We start from the raw sequence: 20,213 nt of genomic DNA, 5'->3' as shown, positions 1-20,213 counted from the left end.
TGGATATATTGCACCTTAATCTGGTTTGTGTGCTACTTCGCAAGCGGCAGAAGGAGTGTGAAGCTGGTGGAGGTGGTTACCTTTGATATATATATATATATATGTATACTATGACAGTATGCAGCCAAAAATAGCCAAAACATATGTATATATGTCACAGAGTAGATACAATGGCTCCCTAACGTTGCATATGTGTGAGGATCTTAAATCCATGTCATCCGTTACTGAGCACAGAGACCTGTCTGCTTATTTCTTCAAATTCATTCAGGCCTCGTGCAATCGTGTCTAATGAATGTATCCATCTACATTCGCGTTTGCTCAGAGTATTAGCGAAATCTCCCCCTCTGGGATTGGGTTTCACATCTACATATTTTTTGCCTATTTTTTGGCTGCATATTTATGACCTACACCATGTGTGGTTCCTCTAAAGTAAAGGTTTCAAGATAAGAATCTATATGTAAATCACTGTCTATCCTCTGCTGATGGTTACAATATACCAATGTTTGGGAACTTTTTTGCAATAATACCTCCCACATGTGTTGCATCCCCTTAAGTCAAGCGGCTGATATTATTACAAATAATGCCATTTTATGCTGTATAGTTAGATGGGCATAATATCCCCTCCCTACTATGTCATTGTGACGCGACATTCATACTGTGTCACACTTCATTTGATCAATGTATATTAACGATGTCAACCTGTTTGTAATTTTACCCTCTATATGCTTTGTATAAATATATTTTTTAATTTCCTTACATGATGGATATTTAGATTGAATAAATCACTCTGACGCGGCACATGTATTGTGCCTTATCACATTGACGCGGTATTCACACTGTACCACACTTCAATTGATTACTGTATACCAACGATGTCAACCTATGTGTAATTGTACCCCCCACATGCTTTGTACACCTTTTTACATGATGTATATTTAGATTTAATAATTCATTCTGACGCGGCATTGAGATCACACTTTTTTCCATTGCGAAACGGAATACATGCCGTTTACGGTACAGTCTTTCATCACTGTCTGGCACGTACCAGCGGCGTCACGCCATGGCGGCGCTAGCAGATAAAATGCTTTGTGGCGGCCGCCTTCTCCCTCTCCAGTTGCACCGATAACGGAAGCACTCGTACACACACACAAGGTATTTTTAGACTCGAAAACGGGCTCCTATGTGGACAATTTTGTAACATCAACTATCTAAACCCCTCTTTACCTTCTCCAGTTTTGAATCTGCATTCACTGCCCAATTGACGGTCGACTGCCCTCGGGGACCGTATGTCTTCCAACGCCTGAATTTACGTACGATTAAGGTAAAACACAATTGCTTCCCATCGTTTTTTTTTTTTTTTTTTTAACGAACTCTAGTACTACCTAGCTGCTATTCCTCGTACCCATGGGGACATTTACCTAATCCCCCTTTTTAATTTTAGGCTACTGCCTTGACACCCAATTACCTGGCGGAATTGCACCTTGGGCCATAGAAATTCCATGGACCTCTATTTATTAGGAACCTGCACCCTGCAAGTCCTTTGGCGGGTAAGCTCCATTAAGTGGCTCAAAGAATACGCAATTATCCCACAGTGCAACACCCTGATCCTTGCTTCCCTAATCTCGCCCTTTAGGTATGTGACTAAGCCCTATATCTAACAAGGTTGCCCCACTCTGTCCTGAGGAAGACACGCAAGGCCGAGGCTCGAACTGCCATCGTGGCCACAAGATGGGTCGAAACGTCAACGCCCCTTTAATCTGCCTGGATCCCACACTCTTTCCCATAAACGTGCCACGCAACAATGTATTATTGCGTCAATTACAATTGTAATTGAATTGAATTTTACTATAAACGTGGCCAGGCTAGATAGGATGGTGAATTACAACCGGTCCATGTGTTCAAAATTACTAATGTTCCCTTCCCTATGTCACTACTCTGAAGTTCTTTTCACATTTCTCTACGTTATTCAGAAAATGTTCTTGAATCGTACACCAATGGCATAAGAATAAAATGCATGGTGAATTGAGTTATGGGTTATTGCACGTCTTTTTCATTTTTGAATAAGGTATTTAAAACTATGAGCAGGTGCGTTGCGCCTGAGTATGCTCATGAAAATTGTTACTAAATACACCCTGACAGGGAATTGATTTATGTCTTTCTAAAAAAGGTCTAGGACCACTGTTTTTTGTATTACCATCAGTTACAGAAGGGACCACATTGAATGCTTGGACATTGATTGCTATGTTCAGGACAACTGCATACAAAGCTCCATCTACCGAAAGACCACTGCCTGTAACAGCACTTTAGCAAAACCAAAGGGGATGATGGACGGAGTGTTGAACATTGCAAGCACTCACCCCCAGTCAACTGTCTGGGTTTAATCCATCATCATTCTTTAGCTCACTCCGCCACCCCAGTTCAGACATAGCCATATGCAAATCCGTCTGCCCTGTGCCTCATGGGAACAGTCCAGCCTGAACTGCCAAGCCATGTCTTCCCTGGACCGGAAACAAGCATCCGGGGACCGGATTCTGGCTAATCAGCCATCATCAGCCAGGCTAGATTGAATCCAGTGGCAAAGTGAGCAAGCGACCCACGTCTGGGCATTCCATGCAAACTTAGGGCAAACAAAGCAAAACCAAAGGGGATGATGGACGGAGTGTTGAACATTGCAAGCACTCATCCCCAGTCAACTGATCTGGGTTTAATCCATCATCATTCTTTAGCTCACTCCGCCACCCCAGTTCAGACATGGCCATATGCAAATCAGTCTGGTCCTGTGCCTCATGGAAACAGTCCAGCCCAAACTGCCAAGCCATGTCTTCCCTGGACCGGAAATAAGCATCCTGAGACCGGTGTCTGGCTAATCAGCTGTCATCAGCCAGGCTAGCTTGAATCCAGTGGAAAAGTGAGCAAGGGACCCACATCTGGGCATACCCTGCCCACTTAGGGCGAACAAAGCAATACCAAAGGGAAAGATGGACGGAGTGTTGAACATTGCAAGCACTCATCACCAGTCAACTGATCTGGGTTTAATCCATCATCATTCTTTAGCTCACTCCACCACCCCAGTTCAGACATGGCCATATGCAAATCAGTCTGACCTTGTGCCTCATGGGAACAGTCCAACCCAAACTGCATTTTGTCCATCAATTGTTCTTCTTGCATTTGTCACCCCCAGTGGGACGGGTATGCTCACATGTGGGTCCCGTGCTCTCCATGCCACTGGAGTCAAGCTATCCTGGCTGCTGAGGGCTGAAAGCCCAAAACCAGTCCTAGGATGCTTGTTTCCAGTTCAGGCAGGTCCTGGCCTAGCAGTTCGGGCTAGACTGTTCCCATTGGGCACAGGGTCAAGACTGATTTGCATATGGCTGGGTCAAAACTGGAATGGCATGGTGAGCAAAAAAACAATGGATTTAGACCCAGATCTCTGTACTGGGGTGAATTTATGACATTGTTCTGCATTCTGTCCAACAATTGTTCTTTTTTCAGTTGTCACCCCGAGTGGGACGGGTATTCTCAGACGTGGGTCCTGTGCTCTCCATGCCACTGTAGTCAAGCTATCCTGGCTGATGAGGGCTGAAAGACTGAAACCTGTCCTAGGATGCTTGCTTCCAGTTTAGGGAGGACCTGGCCTAGCAGTTCAAGTTTGACTGTTCCCAATGGGCACAGGGTCAAGACTGATTTGCATATGGCTGGGTCCAAACTGGAATGGCATGGTGAGCAAAAAACAATGGATTTAGGCCCAGATCTCTGTACTGGGGTGAATGTATGACATTGTTCTGCATTATGTCCATCAATTGTTCTTTTTGTAACAGCACTTTGCACTCTCAGAGTGCACACCCCAATCAGGTGGTCAACAATATCCCTTACGGAGAGATGGTACGGGTAAGAAGGAATTGTAGCTCCAATGACACATTCATGGAGAATATTCAGAAGACACAACATCCTTTTCTGGCGAGGGGTTACCCTCTAGGAGCCCTAGGGAAGGCTGAAAACAGATTGCCAAGGTGACTAGAGAAACCACTTTGACAGTCAATACACACAAAAACACTAAGCTCACCCCGGTTTCCTTCAATACACAATATAACATCCAAAGTGACATGGTGTATAATGTTCTGAGGAAGCACTGGCATCTCTTCATAGACATACCCAGTTTAATGGACATTATACCACCCACATTTGCGGCTGCCATGGGGACAGCACACTTATTCTTATATGACGCACTTTAATTGTTAGCCCCAACACAACTTTTGAAAGTTGAGGCATGGCACAAACAAGGAAAGTGTGAGGCATCCGTAACACAGCCCTGGGAGATAATAGATTTAGGGAAATACAGTTCCGAGGTATTTGACCAGATAATTTATCAGGTATCAGCCTTCTCTATGTTGGTAGAAGCTTTCCATATTTTGGGAGTGTTACCTGAGCAAGCTCTTACTTGTATGTTTTCTTTGCTTCTCATATCCTGTGGGTGGTCTGTGTTCTTTAGTATGTTGGCAAGGCATTCAGATAGATGAAGTGGATGGGTTTATATGTTGGGGATAACAAGAGACTTAACGCTCTCCGCATTAATATTGTATTTATCCTTCTCCCTCAAAAAACAAAGGTGCATATTTATGAGAGGCTTGCCTCATCTTTTCACCACACAAAGTGATACTATACCTCTAAGTCAGATTTATCAAGCCACACAAAGCCACTTTGCGTGACTTTGAATGGCTTTATAAATCTGGAGCAAGTCAACACAGCACTTTTCGCTGTGTTGTCATACTCTGCGTGAGAGAGCTGTTACGTGGTTTTTGACCCATTCCCAGATTTACAAGTACTTGTAAACCTGGAATGTGCCAAAAACATACGCCTCCACAGGCGAGGCATACAAAGGAGAAATATCTTTATTTCTACCTATTATTTCCTCTGATGATTGTTTTCATGAAGGAAGTTGTCCCTTCATGCACAAAAACAATCCTGTCTTCTACACAGGCTCCTTTGGACCATGGTGCAAGGGTGCCAGATTTGGCACTAGGTGGCCAAAATGGCACCAGAGCAAGAGGAAAGCACAGGAGTATGCCATATGCCGTATGCCTTAAATATGGCACATTCCTGCCCTTTTCCAGTGTTGCAGGGCAGTACATCAAGGTGACTTGCCAAACAGCCCTGTGCCACTATGCCATTAAAATGCAGCTAAATCTCTAGACATTTATTGAATAACTAGTTCTCTCAGAACCAGAATACAAAAACTCAGTTCTACCAGTGGCACGTGTTTGCATCCCAGCTCCTGTCAAAACATAATACACTCTACAGCCAGTCTCATCTCAAACACCAAAGAAGACAACCACATGATGCCAATCCTTACTCTTTTTCCGATGAAGCAAGAAGCTGCACAAAAAATATCCGGCATCACATAAAACCTCTTCATCTTAAAAAAACATGATTATTTAGTCTCATCTATTAGAAGATCAAGCAGCCACAAAATCGTGAGAAGCACTCAGAACCTTCCCCTCCACTCTCCTCTTTTCTACAGTTTATTACCTTTCTGTTACTCATGTATTAAATATTTTTCTCTTTCCTTTTCTCTCCTCGTTAAATTCATGCATCCTAATGCCACAATTTCTTTCCTAGATTCATCTTCTCGCTACTGTCACCCAACTTTAGGCTGAACACAGTCCAATTTCAGCCCTCATTTAAGCATTTACCTCCTGATCAATTTTCCTGGTTTGAGTTTGTCTAGCACGAAGTTTAAATTTTATAATTCATACATTTTATTTCTTCCTGCAATATTCGTATTAAAAAAGTCCTATTTCACCAAGTTTCATATACAATGCAGTGACACCCCTGGATGAGTGGGCTTCATAAAAATGTATATACATAAAATAAATAAATAAATAGAGGTCTTTTGTGGATTTTCTAAGGTGTGGTTTTATGATGCCAATTTGTTTTTTTTTTTAACCAACTTTTATTGATTTTAACGGTCGTGCAAAAGTCCATACACAGCTTATTCGCCTACAACCATAACGGACGGCAGCAGGTGACTACTCATAGTCAGGAGCAAAGGCACATAAAAAAGCACAAGTAACATCACCCATAGCCCAAAAACCGGCCCCCACAAAGACATTTACTCTCAGAGGCTCCCGCCTTAGCGGCGTCGAGCCCTCAGTAAACCTCCCACCCAGCAACCCTGCATAAACAGTTCATAGAGGGCAGGAACTCATGGCTAATAGCATGTCACAATTGTCACGGGCCAGCCGGGCAGGTAGCGTTAGGGTAAGACTGCAATGGCGCCCCATTCGTGCAATGCAATAGTCATAGCTTATTATAGCGAATATCGCCTAGAAGAGGCGCTGTATAAGTCCAGTAACTTTCATCAATGATGTACAGGGCATTATGCAAGTCGGCTTCCGGCAGGCCTTCCACTGCAAGCGCAACTAGGGGTTGAGCCCTCCACCCCCAATATCCAGCAGCCATGCCAGGGCAGAGATACCGCCCCAGTCCCTGCATCAAAGATTGCCAATGCGGCGACCAATCAACCAGGGGGACAGAACAAGGGAAAAGGGAGGGGGTGTGAACCAGCGCGAAGGGCAACAATCGTGGCGGGGAGGAAGGGGTGTGCGCTCAATTATCATCGTCAGTTGGGGGGCCTACGGGATTTAGTCCGCTAACAGCAAGGTCTCCTCCCTTCCAGGCACGCTTTCACTAGGGACTTATGTTATACACCCCCCGCGGGTTTCCAGAACCCCCCCGGGTCTGTGGGATCTAGCACGTCATCAAAGAGCTTCAGGGCTCGAAGCCGTGGCGGCTGCAGACGAGCATGTTCTAGCCGCCCCAGGTAGTCAACCAAAGGCTTCCAGAGCTTCTTATATTTGGCGTCTCGGAGCTGCAGACGCGCCGTGAGAGACTCCATCGCCACCACATGCCACAGACGAGTAAACCACACGTTTACGGAGGGCGACTCTGGCTTCTTCCAGTAAAGGGCTACTGTTTGTTTTGCAGCGCCCAGCATGTGGAGGCTAAGGTGCCGATCGCGGCCAGTCATGGCTCTCAGGGTTGCTGGTCTAATGCCCAGAAGGACCACCAGCGGATCCTCCGGAAGGGGGAACCCGAGTACCTTTTTTACATGGCTGAGGACCTCTTTCCAAAAGATTTTCAGAAGCGGGCATGTCCACCAAATATGTATGAAGTATCCCTGCGCCTGGGTGCATCGCCAGCACAGGGGGGATGAATTTGGAAACATTTTGTGAAGTCTGGCGGGGGTGTAGTACCATTGGGTCATTACTTTGTAAGCCGATTCCTGTTGGGGAATGCTACGCAGGATTTTAGGGATGTCGCCCCAGAGCCGGGCCCATTGGGCAGGGGTAACGCCTGAGCCAGTAGAGGATTGCCATCTCGTTTGGTACGGGTGGGGGTCTAGAAGGCGCGAGCGCTGCAGCACCTTGTATATGCGAGATATTAGCCCCTTGTAGTTGCCGAAGTCACGCGCTAGCTGTTCGAACTGCGTGTAGGGTCGCGTGGCCGCCGGCGTCAGGGACGAGCCCTGTATCCAGTGACGCAGTTGTATATACTGGTATTTGTCACCGTCCAGGAGCCCGAACTCCTGCTTGCACTGAGCAAAGGTTTTGAGAGAGTCACCGAGAAACAGGTCCCGTATCGTCCTGCATCCCGACTCCGTCCAGTTCGCGAAGTGGGGTGGCCGACATGCCGGCGGGAATTGCAGATTTCGCGCAATCGGGGTGTGCGGGGATGGAAAGGTGGTCAGGCCCCTACTCACCGCCACTTTATCCCAGATCTCCAGGACCGTTTTGGTAGGGACGGCCATGTAAGCGCTGCGATGGCGGGCCGCTCGGGGAAGCCAGGCATGGTCCCACAGCGGGCGACAGGTGACTGCCCTATCCATGTGGAACCACACCTTCTCACTCTCCCACGCCCCCCACTCCAGGAAACAGCGGAGATGCGACGCCCAGTAATATTCGAGAAGGTTAGGGCAGGCCAGGCCACCCCTATCCCGGGGGAGACTCAAGATTCTATTCGAAAACCGTGGCTTTTTCCCCCCCAAACAAATGCGTTGAGCTCGCGTTGGAGCCCCTGTATTTGATGCTCCAGAATCGGAGTTGGCAGTGTTTGAAAAAGATAGAGGACCTTTGGCAATATCGACATCTTCACTGTGTTGAGTCGGCCCAGCCAAGAGAGCGGCAAGGCCCTCCACGCCCGTAGATCAGCTAGGACAGAGATTTTGTATTCCTGCCAGTTGGCCTGCGTCCAAGTGGCCAGGTCTGGAGTCAAGTTAAGACCTAGGTATCGCTTTGACGCGTCCGCCCACTGGTATGGGGCCGAAGCTCGGATCGCCGGAAGCTCTTCGGCCGGGATCGAAATATTGAGGGCCCAGGACTTGGCATGGTTAATTTTGAGCCCAGAGGCGCGCTCGTAGGTTCGGAGTAGCGAGTGCACCGCCGGCAGTGAGCTTAGGGGCTCGGAAAGGGTGAGAAGGAGATCGTCTGCAAAGAGAGCGATCTTGTGCTGCACTCCGCGAAGAGGTATACCGCAGATATCAGGGGACCGCCGAATCATAATGGCCAGGGGCTCCACCACCAGGGCGAACAGCAGGGGCGACAGGGGACAGCCCTGCCTGGTGCCTCTACAGATGGGGAAGGGTTGCGTGAGCTGGCCGTTGACCCGTACCCTGGCGACCGGCGAAATATACGGGGCCATAATGCGCGCCACCATCTTAGGGCCCAGGCCCACTTTCCGCAGCACTGCTCGGAGAAAAGTCCAGTCAACCCGGTCGAACGCTTTTTCCGCGTCAAGCGACAACAGGCAGGCCGGAATCCTCCAGTGTTTAGCCTTCCCAACGATATGCGCAATACGCCGTACATTATCCGCGCCCTGGCGTTAATGGATAAACCCCACCTGGTCGGGCTCAATGAGATTAGGTAGGTGAGGGCTAAGTCGCTTAGCCAGGATTTTGGTGTAAAGTTTTAAATCGGTGTTCAGCAGGGCAATGGGCCGGTAGGAGGAGCACAGCGTATGGTCCTTCCCGGGTTTCGGGATGAGGGTTATGTCGGCCATTGCCATGTCTGCCGAGGGCCCTACCGACTCCTCGAAGGAATTAAAGAGGCGCAAAAGGTACGGCTGCGATTGCGGTAAAAAGGCGCGGAAGAACGACACCGGGAGCCCGTCCGGGCCGGGCGCTTTGCCAAGCGGGAGGTCGCGCAGGGCGCCAGCCAGCTCTGCCGGAGTAATAGAGTCCTCCAGAAGCCCGGATTGATGCTCACTCAACGGGTCCCAGTGGCAAGAGTCTAAGGCCTCCGCAACCAGCTCCGCCGCAGGGGAGTCGCCAGTATAGAGGGCTGCATAGTAGTCGTGAAACGTTTGGAGCTTCGCCGGTTCCGTAACGGCCCAGGACCCGTTCGCCCTCTGTAGTTTCGCGACATGTGCCGTAGCTGCCCGCGTCCGCAAGCGTCGCGCCAGAACAGCGCCCACCTTGTCGCCCCGCGCGTAGTAGCGCTGCTTGAGTGCAAGCAGAGCGCGTTCAGCCTTGTTGACCCTGTGCGCGCGAAGCTGCCCCCGAAGGACGGCCAAGCGGCGCTTGTGCGTCGCCAGCGGGCGCTCTTTGTCCATCTGCTCGAGCACCTGTAGCTCCCTCGTAAGTTTTGTCTCGTAAAGCTGGGCCTCACGCGCTCGAGCGACCGCCAAGGCTGTGAGAGTGCCCCGTATAGTGGCTTTGAAGGCGTCCCAGAGAAGGGGAAAGGGGTCCCCGGCAAGTCGTTGTCTACGAAATATGCCAGGATGGCTGTCTGGATTTCCTCTCTATCTACTGGGTCACGGAGGACGTGATCCGGGAATCGCCAGCGGCGCGGCCGTAGTGGGTGGGGAGGACCCTCCCGTAGAAGCAGCTCAACATGGGAGTGATCCGAGACCGAGATGGTGGAATGGGACACCGAGACGGAGTCCTTGAGCAATGAGTGCGATACGAGGAGGAGGTCAATGCAGGAGTAAGTGCGGTGGACATGGGAGTAAAAGGTGTAGTCTCGCAACCCCGGGGAGTGATACCTCCAGACATCTACTAAGGTTAAGGCGGTTAGGGAGCGTTTCACCGCCGCAGACATGGCTCCCACCCCGTGAAAGCGCCCCCACAGCGGTCAAGCTCCGCGTCCCACACCCAATTGAAGTCCCCTCCGACTATGAGGTCAGTGGTCACTGGCTCAAGGTGTTCCCTGATTATCCTACGCAAGAAGAGATCCTGACCCTGATTGGGGGCATACAAATTACACAGTGTCAGAGCGCGGGCGCCCCGCCGGACCTCCACCCGCAGAAACCGCCCCTCAGCATCCCTATGTACTTTGGCATCCCCCCGGGATATCCCCGCCCTGCACAGGATCGCCACTCCCGCCGTCTTCGAGGGGGCCGAGGACCAGATCTGAAGGGGGAAGCGCGGGTGCGCCATCCGGCCCACATCTGACTTGAGGAGGTGTGTCTCTTGGAGGAGGATGATATCGGGGTTCTGTAGGAGCAGGTAGCGCCAGATTAGGCGTCGTTTGTTGGGAGAGTTGAGCCCTTTCACATTGAGAGAGAGAATCTTCCAGGGAGAGGTGGTAGTCATTGTCGTAAAATCCCCAGTAGGGCACCTACCGCATGAGCATCCCACCCATACACATGTCCCCCCCGCCAAGGGGAATGAATGAAAGGGGGTACTGAGGGGAACAAATAAAAACAAATACAACCATGGAAACCTGTAGTCGGCCAACAGGGCCGGAAGAGCCTATTCCAGTCAAGAGAGTAGCCAGGCACCACGGCACAGGCTGTCTCGGAGATGTCACTCTCCCAGAAATAGGAGTGGGGGTGCGCCATCGCTGAACCGCTAAGTTATGGCGTCGAGAGTCCGTCCTGGGCCGCCGCCCAAGCCGGGGAGGCAGCGCCCCGTAGAAGAGATGGCGGTGCGCCTCCGAGTGAGGCGTCCAAGGCGTCGAGTAATGGGGGAGAGATGCAGCCCACAGCCGGCCGCACCTCCAGTCGTCTCAGTTGTCTCAGTTGTAGAGCTGCAATCAGGTGGGATGTTCCGCAATGGTATTGGTCATTTAAGGGCAGAGGCCTGTGAGCCCAGCGGCGAGGAGGAGCCCTCCAGGGATTTTATATGTTCAATAATGTCCTGCTTGTCCCGGGAGGCCCTGCTGCCCTCCGGCGACGATGGGTGTCTAGGGCCTCGCACTGTGGACCACTGTGGCTTCACCGGGACTCTAAGTTTGGGGGGGCGCCGCAAGGGGCTGGCCGGTGGTGAATCGGGAATCTGCAGTAATTGAGCCGCCTCCCGGTATGAGCGCAGCACCCGCCGCTTGGACTCCCACTGAAACATGAGGGCGAAGGGATGGGCCCATTGGTAGCGTATGTTGAGCTCCCTCAATTTGTCCGTGATGGGTTTGAAGTCCCGACGTCGCCGGAGAGTGGTGGAGGCCAAGTCCTGAAACAATTGGATGGGCTTTCCCCCGCAGAGGATTTCGGATTTGCCTCTGGCCGCCTTTAGAATGGCTTCCTTTTCAACAAAGAAATGAACCCGTGTCAAGATGTCAGGGATGAGACCCGGCCTCCCCATCGGCCCTGAAACCCTATGGGCGCGGTCCAAGGTGGGCGGCGAAGTATCTTCATCCCCTCGGATGTCATGGAGTAAGTCCGCCACAAAGGACATAATATCTGCCCCTTCTGCCCCAGGCGGCACCCCCCGGATGCGTATGTTGTTCCGGCGCCCCCTATTTTCCAAATCCTCCTGTTTGATCTGGAGCTCAACATGCTGCTCTTCCAAGGTCGCCAATCTTTGCCATAGGTGCTCTTGGTCTTCTGTACGCGCATCCAGGGTCTTTTCTAAGTCATCTACTCGGCCGCCCAACTCCCCCACGTCCTTCCGAAGGTCCTTCACGCATGCCTGGACTTCTGTGCGGAGGGACCCAATTTCTGACTTAAGTTCTTGCATGAACGCCGTCATGAAGGATTGCGTGACGGGGGCCGTCGAGACACCTGCCCCCGATGGCTCCGCGCTCTGTGATGCTGTGGTAGGCTTGTTCCACAAGTCCTTGACAGAGGCGTCTTTGGGGGTCGCCGGCGGCTCTTTCCCTGGCTTCGTGCGGGTCATGATGTGGCCGCACCTGGGATCGGCCTCTCAGTGTATGGGAGTAGCAGCCCCCAGCAGCTCAGAGTCCCGCAGTCGTATGGTGAACGCTCAGCTCCGACCTTCCAGTCTCGGAAACACAGGGGCGCAAGGATGAGCGCAGACGACAAGGTAGTGGCGCAGGGCGCCGCAGTGTAGAAGGTTCTCGAGGCACAGCACCACGAAGCGATGCGGCCGCTAAACTGCACCTCTCCACGGGATCCACCGCCAACTCCAGGTTCAAGCTCCCACGCCGTCCAGGACCCCGGCGAGGGCCGCGATGCAACTCCAGAGGCGACTCCCAGCGTGAGGAATGGCCGTCGCGCCTGCAACGCGTGCCACCAGCAGGCTCCCAGGCCAAGGCGCAGCAACGGACCTCACCCAGCCCAGCGCTAGTCCACCGCCTCTAGGTCCGTAGGCGCAAGCAGAAGGACACAGGCATCAGGTCGCCGGGGCCAGAAGCCCCCCGGGTGCGTTTCTCTCTAAATCGCCTCCCCGGTCCAGTCGCCGTGTGGGCCAGGCCTCTCCCATGTGGTTAATCAAGGTGGCAGCCAGCTTCTCTCAGCCCCCGGCGCCGCCCGCGCCCGCCAAGCCACAGCCACACGCACACCCCGCGTCGTTCGCCGCTACCTTCGGGCCCCCACCTCCGATCCGGTCCCCAGCGGTCACACAGCTCGTCCGGGAGGTCCCGGCCTACCAGCTCTGGGCGTTGCAGGCGTCGTCCGCTGCACTGCTCGTGGCTTCCCGGTGGCTCTCCGCTTCCGCACTCCGCAGATGGCCGGCGCCCCCAGGCACAGTCTCCTCATTAGCCAGCAGTACGATGCTCCGGTCCAGGCCCGGCCGGGCCAAACCAGGGCCCCCGGGCACCAGCAGCAGGGCCAGCAGCGCCGCCACGCGACAGCAGCTCCACGCGTGCAGCGGGGTGCAGTGTATGCCGCCGGATGCTCCCAAGTCCGCCTCAGCAGTCCGCTCCAAGACCGAGGCCTCAGTGTGGCCTACCTCCTCTGTGGCACCACCGGGCGGGCAGCCGTAGCTACGGGCCAGGGCCAGCCGCGGACCACAAGATGGCGGCCGCGACCGTCCCCACCCACAAAGCCCGATCTTCCCCGTCGTCGGCCCCGTCCGTCTCGGCACCGCCGCTGCTCCGCCACACGTCCGCGTTGTTTCTCCGGCGACAATCTTCCCGGGTCAGCCAGGCACAGTCCGACCGCAGCGCGGCGGGTCGGGGCATCAAAGATGGCAGTCGCGCTCTCTCCCGCCGGTGCCTCGCCTCAGGTGTCGCGTCAACTCGCCACAGCCCGAGCCAGGGGTCTCCAAGGCGCCCGGTAGCTGCCCGCTCCCAGTGGCCAGCCGGTCCCCCCCAGCTGGGTCGTCTCCGCAGCCACTGCCCTGCTTTGAAGGCTGTTTTCCTCGGCGGCAGCCCGGAGCCTCAGCGATGTGCGACTCACATCGTCCGCGGCGAGACCACGCCCCCATGATGCCAATTTTTAATGAGTTAGAAAGGGATTCAGTTTTTTTTTTAGCAAGACATATATTACTTTTAGTGTGGTGAGTATACAGAGATTCTGACTTTCTTCACAAAGTTGGAAGGTATTGGGCCATATAAGAGACATTTCCATGTTTGAAAAAAATTCTGCAAGGATGGAATTGAAGAGGATATCAAATTTTTACCACAATTCTACACCTCTTCTAAATCTAGAGAGGCACATTTTTTCATGACTGCTGGAAAGCTGACATTGCCAGGGTAGTTCTGTATTATAAGGCATTCAGACAGTGCCTGATGGGCTGGTCTGACAGGTCAGTTTGTATCTTTTACTTTGGCTGTTTATGGACGTTGTATGGTCTGCAGGGCCAATGTTAACTTCTGAAGCAAAAATCCATGCATTCTTCCATACCTTGCTGTTAGACATTGGGTTTCTGGTTGGCAGAGGTATGCACCCTGTCCAGACAGGAACCAAAATCCTAGGCAAGGTAAGCCAGATACACACCCTTAATTAACTTGTGCTTACCTTCTGGTAGCTTGGCACAGAGCGGAGGGAAAATAGTGATCCGGACGGAAAACCGATGCGAATTTCACCGACCGACACGCACCCGGAATCAACCCGTCCGACCCGTACCCGTGATGTACGATTAGCACAGTATGATGCAAAGCATGTAAAACCAGACAGACTTGCACGGAGACCAAGCTGCACGACCGACACGCAGAGACAACCCGGCACACAAGCAATAGAGACCGCCGCACACGAAGCCTAACAAACACAGAAGACAGGCAGCAAGAACGAGGCAGAGAAGCCTGCACGAGACAACAGCAGCGTCTGTTTCCGTCACATGAACATCTCCTACATGCCTACAAAACACAAAGGAAAAAACACAAAAAAAGGACCAAACAAGCAATGACAAAGCCAATAAATACCCCCCAAAAAAAGGGACAAAGACACACCCACAACTCCAACTATATAAAGGACTACAATCACTACCATCATTCCTTGCAAACAGGAGACACAGCCAGCAACAAACACCAGTACACAGCAACCACATACACACTCACAACTCACACATCACACAACTCACACACCATCAGCACCTCATACAAAAGCACACACACATACACACAGCAAAACCAACACCAACCTACCCTCACTTGCACCCTCACACACACATCCCCACCACCACCACCCATCACCATGCCTCCAAAGAAGAATCCAAAGTTCACAGATAGTGAGTTAGAAGTGCTGGTAGACGAGATCATCAGAGTAGAGCCACATTTGTTTGGTACATTGGTTCAAAGGACCCCCATCTCACAGAAAACCAAGATGTGGGCGAGGATTGTGGACAAGGTGAACGCACAAGCACCAATGTTGCGCACAAAGGACGATATCCAGAACAGGCGGTATGACGTGCGCAGGAGGGTCAAGAAACTCATTGAGAAAGATCATGCCTTGAGTCAGCGCACCGGCGGTGGCCCTCCTGCCAAACCAGCCTACTTCAGGACCTGGAAGGAGAAGGTGCGAGACATCCTACCACCAGAGAGCGTCCATGGCCTAACAGACATCCCAGAGACTGGTGAGTACACAACCAACATACCCAAGATTGTGTGGCAAGGGGACAGTGAAACCATGCACCACAAGCAAAGCTACACTAACCAATAGATAATCAACCCAAGATGTGTATGCCAGTCACACAAACACAATACCTGCCATCTCATCGTGACTGGGGACTGTGTCATGACATGCACCAACCTACAAACAAATAGAGAAAGTCAGTGGCACTAAGCCAAATACACCAAGCCAGACAGTTTTCCACCACAAACACACCACCTCACAGTGCAGCTGACTGTCAGGAAGGAATAGTGGGGATGCAGCTGAAGTGAGTGTATCCAAAAGCATGATAGGGCCTGTAGTCACAGATAATGCTCCCTCTCCTGAATGGCCCATCAAGACCCCTCTGAAACATGCCCACATCACAGGGAGTGGAAAATGACTGACAAGATGGCTGACACTGGGTCCTGCTGTGGGGAGCACAAGGCCCTGCTAGGGCTGGTGTGCAAATCAGAAGCAGGACACCACTGACTGACATCCTGAAAGACAACTTGCACGCCCTATAATGGAAGCACGTGTCATGATGGTAAGGAGGACTGACAGCCCTGACCATACTAATCAGCATGGGGAGACACCTCCCCAACACAAACTCCACACAACTCAACGGGTACAATGCATTGACACACACCTCATTGAAATATCAGTAAAAGATACCCCGTACTGGGTGCTGCTGTGTGAAGCACAGGGGCTCACTTGGGACTTGTAGCCAAACAAACACCAGGATTCCACAGTCAGCCATCTTGCCAGTGATGTCACACCCCCTCACAGGGAGGCAGAGTCAAGAGGGAGGAAGCATGGGCATGCTGGGAAGGGGGTGTAGCCAAGAGTATGATGGGACTTGCAGTCACAGACAACCTACACCCACCCACATGGCCCTGCAAGATCAAACTGAACCATACTCGCCTCACAGGGAGTGGGAAGGGACTGACAAGATGTCTGACACTGGGCTCTGTTGTGGGGAGCACAAGGCCATGCTGGGACTGGTAGCCAAACAAACACCAGGATTTCACAGTCAGCCATCTTGCCATTGATGTCACACCCCCTCACAGGGAAGCAGAGTCAAGAGGGAGGAAGCATGGGCATGCTGGGAAGGGGGGTGTAGCCAAGAGTATGATGGGACTCGCAGTCACAGACAGCCTACACCCACCTACATGGCCCAGCAAGATCAACCTGAACCAAACTCACCTCACAGGGAGTGGGAAGGGACTGACAAGATGCCTGACACTGGGCTCTGTTGTGAGGAGCACAATGCCATACTGGCAAATGGCCAACAACAAGATCAAACTCTGTCTGTGACAAGCTGGGAAAAAGCAGTGTACAGGCAGGCATCTGTTATAAAAGTAGAAAATGTCACGTTTGTGAACCAACGATGCATGTAGAAACATAAATCACATTGTGTGTCTCTTCCAAACACAGGTTGTGCTGGGCACCCAGCACCAAATGACGAGGATTCCTAGTCCCAGACTCTGTTGGACACTGAGCTCTCTGGTCTGACTCTCTCACTGTCCTCTTCGTATGACGATGACCAACCTGGCCCCTCCGGTGTGAGCCATCATGCAGCACCAGCAACAGCAACATCTGCCCCCCCTGTACCCACGCCTCCACCATCTGGACACCGACAGGGCACCCCCGTCAACATGGACAGACCAAGGACAATCAACACCCACAGCACAGGGACACAGGACCCCCGGAAGCTACAGCCAACACCAACAGCAATACCACCCAAGTGGTCCCAGGGTCACCTGTGCGTACCGCCTCTGGTCCTGCCCGTGTGGAGAGGGGTGCTGGGAGGGGTGGGAGGCACAGGGCATGCCTTGCAGAGGGGTCAGGACTGCATGATGACCCCCAACTGGCACGCATCATAGATGCGTACCAGGATAGCACCAGAGGTTTTGGCCAGGTAGTGGGGATCCTCAAGGACATAAAACAGGAGCAGGTCGCCCACCATGCCCGCATGGAGGCAAACTGGGATGCCCTTACTGCGGTGCATCGGGACATACCACAATGCCTCCGCCAGATCAACACCAACCTGTCCCCACCCCCCTGTGTGCCCACAACATCTGACGCAAAACCATCTGCCAGCACCACAGGGAGGGAGGGGGACTCTGGCGGAGAGTCCCCTGCACCGCAGAGGCCTGCACATGAGGATCCCCCCACCGGTAGAAGAGGGGTCATCCGAAGAAGGACATGTGAAAGGCAGATGTCCCAGCACATCCCCCAGGGCCTCTAAACCTGTTCTGGACAATGTTCTTTGTGCGCAACCCGTTCACCATGTCCAATCACACACAACTCGCCCACATGACATGGAGGGTTCATGTTGTGCCAATGTAGGAGATGACTGTGGACTTTACTCTGGACATTTCATCTACCAGCACTTCCAACTCTAATGTGAACTTTGGATTCCCAAACCACTGTACAGCACCCACCATCCTGTGCACCTTACTCACACATGTTTGTAAATAAACTCACCAGTACACCATTCTTGCCTCAGTTGTGATTCAAACTTGTCATGTTCAGGGCGAAGTCGATCTGCTACACAACACAGTGCATACCTAATACTGCAACAATGTGACCAACGTAAGGTCAGTCATGGGGATGTGACTCATGTGAGGGAGACACACCACTATGGCAACAAAAAACATACTCACCATGGCCATGTGACTCATCACACACAATGATGTTGACCTGAAACACATTGGCATGCACAGACACAACACCAAGCACAGTCAGTGGTAACAAGTCCACAGGTGACGTAAACAGATGTCACTCAGATGTGGGAAGACAGACAACGCACATAACAATGCATAGCACTGGTTCATTACACATCATCAACACGTTTATTCCACACTAGTTGCACGGTAATTCTACGTAAGAGTGGACACATGCTCACAATGTGTTGGAGAATGGAAGTCCAGGGATGTGTGGTACATCAGTTGATGGGAATTGTCAACTTCAACACTGGTGTTGGCTTCTGGGTGTTGGGGGTCAGTGTTGACCACACAACAGGCAAAGAACCCTGGGAAGGACAGACAAGATACAGTCAAATGCACAGACGAGCAGGAGAGAAATGCAATACACATGCACAAAACATGTTGCTAAACACCTACACAAACACTAGTTAGCAGTACTACCCTATTGTGGAGTATACACCACCTGAATGGACACATCACAGTACGCATCCAGTCAAGTGGCACACAGACACACTCAGACAGCAACAGAGCTGGCTCAACACATTCCAGACTACGTCCATTCATCATCACTGGCATCTTGGCCCAGGCCGGGATCCTCCACAGGTGCCGGACGTTGGTTGTCGTCATCCTCATCCAGGATGAGAGGCACCTCCTTCCACACCGCCATGTTGTGTATCATGCAGCAGACCAGTATTATTTTGCACACCTTGTCCAGGCAGCGAAAGCGGCTTTTCAGGAGGCCGAATGTCCGCTCAATCACCCTCCTGCTCCGACCATGTGCCTCATTGTAGCGCAGCTCGGCTGGTGTCACAGGGTTCCTGAGGGGTGTCAGCAACCACGGCATGTTGGGGTATCCGGAGTCACCTACACACACAAAAATGAACAAGTAGATGAGTTTGGTAGGAGTGCGGAATACAACACTGACAAACACACACACTGAGAAACACTCAGTACACACCGACAAGCCAGGCACGCTGAGCTGGCATCTGTGACATCAGCGTTGCAATTTGACTACTCCTCATTATGTAGGCATCGTGCGCCGAACCAGGGAACCGAGCAGACACATGTGTGATCAACATGTCAGCAAGACAGACCACCAGAGCATTGATCGAATGGTAGTGCTTCCTGTTCCGGTATGCCTGCTCATGTGCCTGTGGTGGTATCAGGGCAACATGTGTCCCGTCAATGGATCCAATGACGTTTGGCATCCCCCCCAGTGTATAAAAGGCATCCTTAATTTCAGGGAGTTCATCTTGGCTCGGGAACTTGATATACAGGTCGAGGAATTGCAACATCCCCTCCAAGACATCGTGTAGCACCCGACTAAACATCGTTTGCGACATACCACCAGCAGTAGCCACAGTGTACTGGAAGGTACCAGTAGCAAAGAAGTGCAGGGCTGCCATCACCTTCACCTCTGGGGTCAGTGCTGTAGGGCATTTCCGGCCAGGTAGCGAATGTGGCGCCAACTGCTCCGCCAACTCCTCAATCAGTGGCCTGGTGAAGCGGTACCGTCTGATGCTGTCACGTTCCTGCATTGTTGCAAGGTCTGGAAACCGAAGATGCACAGCTGGTGCCCTGCAGTCCAGAGATGCACAAAGGAAGATTGTCAGTACATACCCCCATGTGGCCATGACCACGATCACTCTCACATGCTAGTTCATGACATTACACAATGTACTGAGGTGTGTGCTGTTGGTCATGGACAAATATGTTATCTACAAGACCACCACCTCACATCTCAATTCCACATGTCCATATGAGTCCCATGTAGTGCAATGGGCTAAACATCTGGCTGTGTCACCCAACCTATGTTCTGCTGCAACGTTAAGAAAAAAACACCCCAGTGACTAATGAGGACTCATGTCTCCCAGGCATCACAGATCTTTGCCATGCAGAAACCCAGGCTCCCTGTATTGCCACATAAACACAGCAATGGACATGGCGTAGCACGTACACACCACAAGGCAAGCGTAAGTCCCACAGGTAGTGGCCACTGTTGTTCATGCCGGCCCTACATGTACGTCTCTTAGACACACACACCATCAAGGTTGATGAATATACCACATGGATGTGGAGACTGTCACCCATTGGTAACATGTGATCATCCACATCAGAGACACAACATGCACACAGACTGTGGGTGACCATCAGTATTGGGGCTACAGTTCTCACTGTGATGTACATGCCATCACCCCCAGGACTCAGGGTGTATGTGACATGCCCCAAACACATCCAACCTGACACTGTGGCCTTCACTCATGCCCATTACTGTCCAATTGCACATCACAGTGCTAATGT

The sequence above is a fragment of the Triturus cristatus genome, chromosome 8 (assembly GCF_964204655.1).
Source record: "Triturus cristatus chromosome 8, aTriCri1.1, whole genome shotgun sequence".
NCBI lineage: Eukaryota > Metazoa > Chordata > Amphibia > Caudata > Salamandridae > Triturus > Triturus cristatus.
This window is presented reverse-complemented; position numbering follows the sequence as displayed.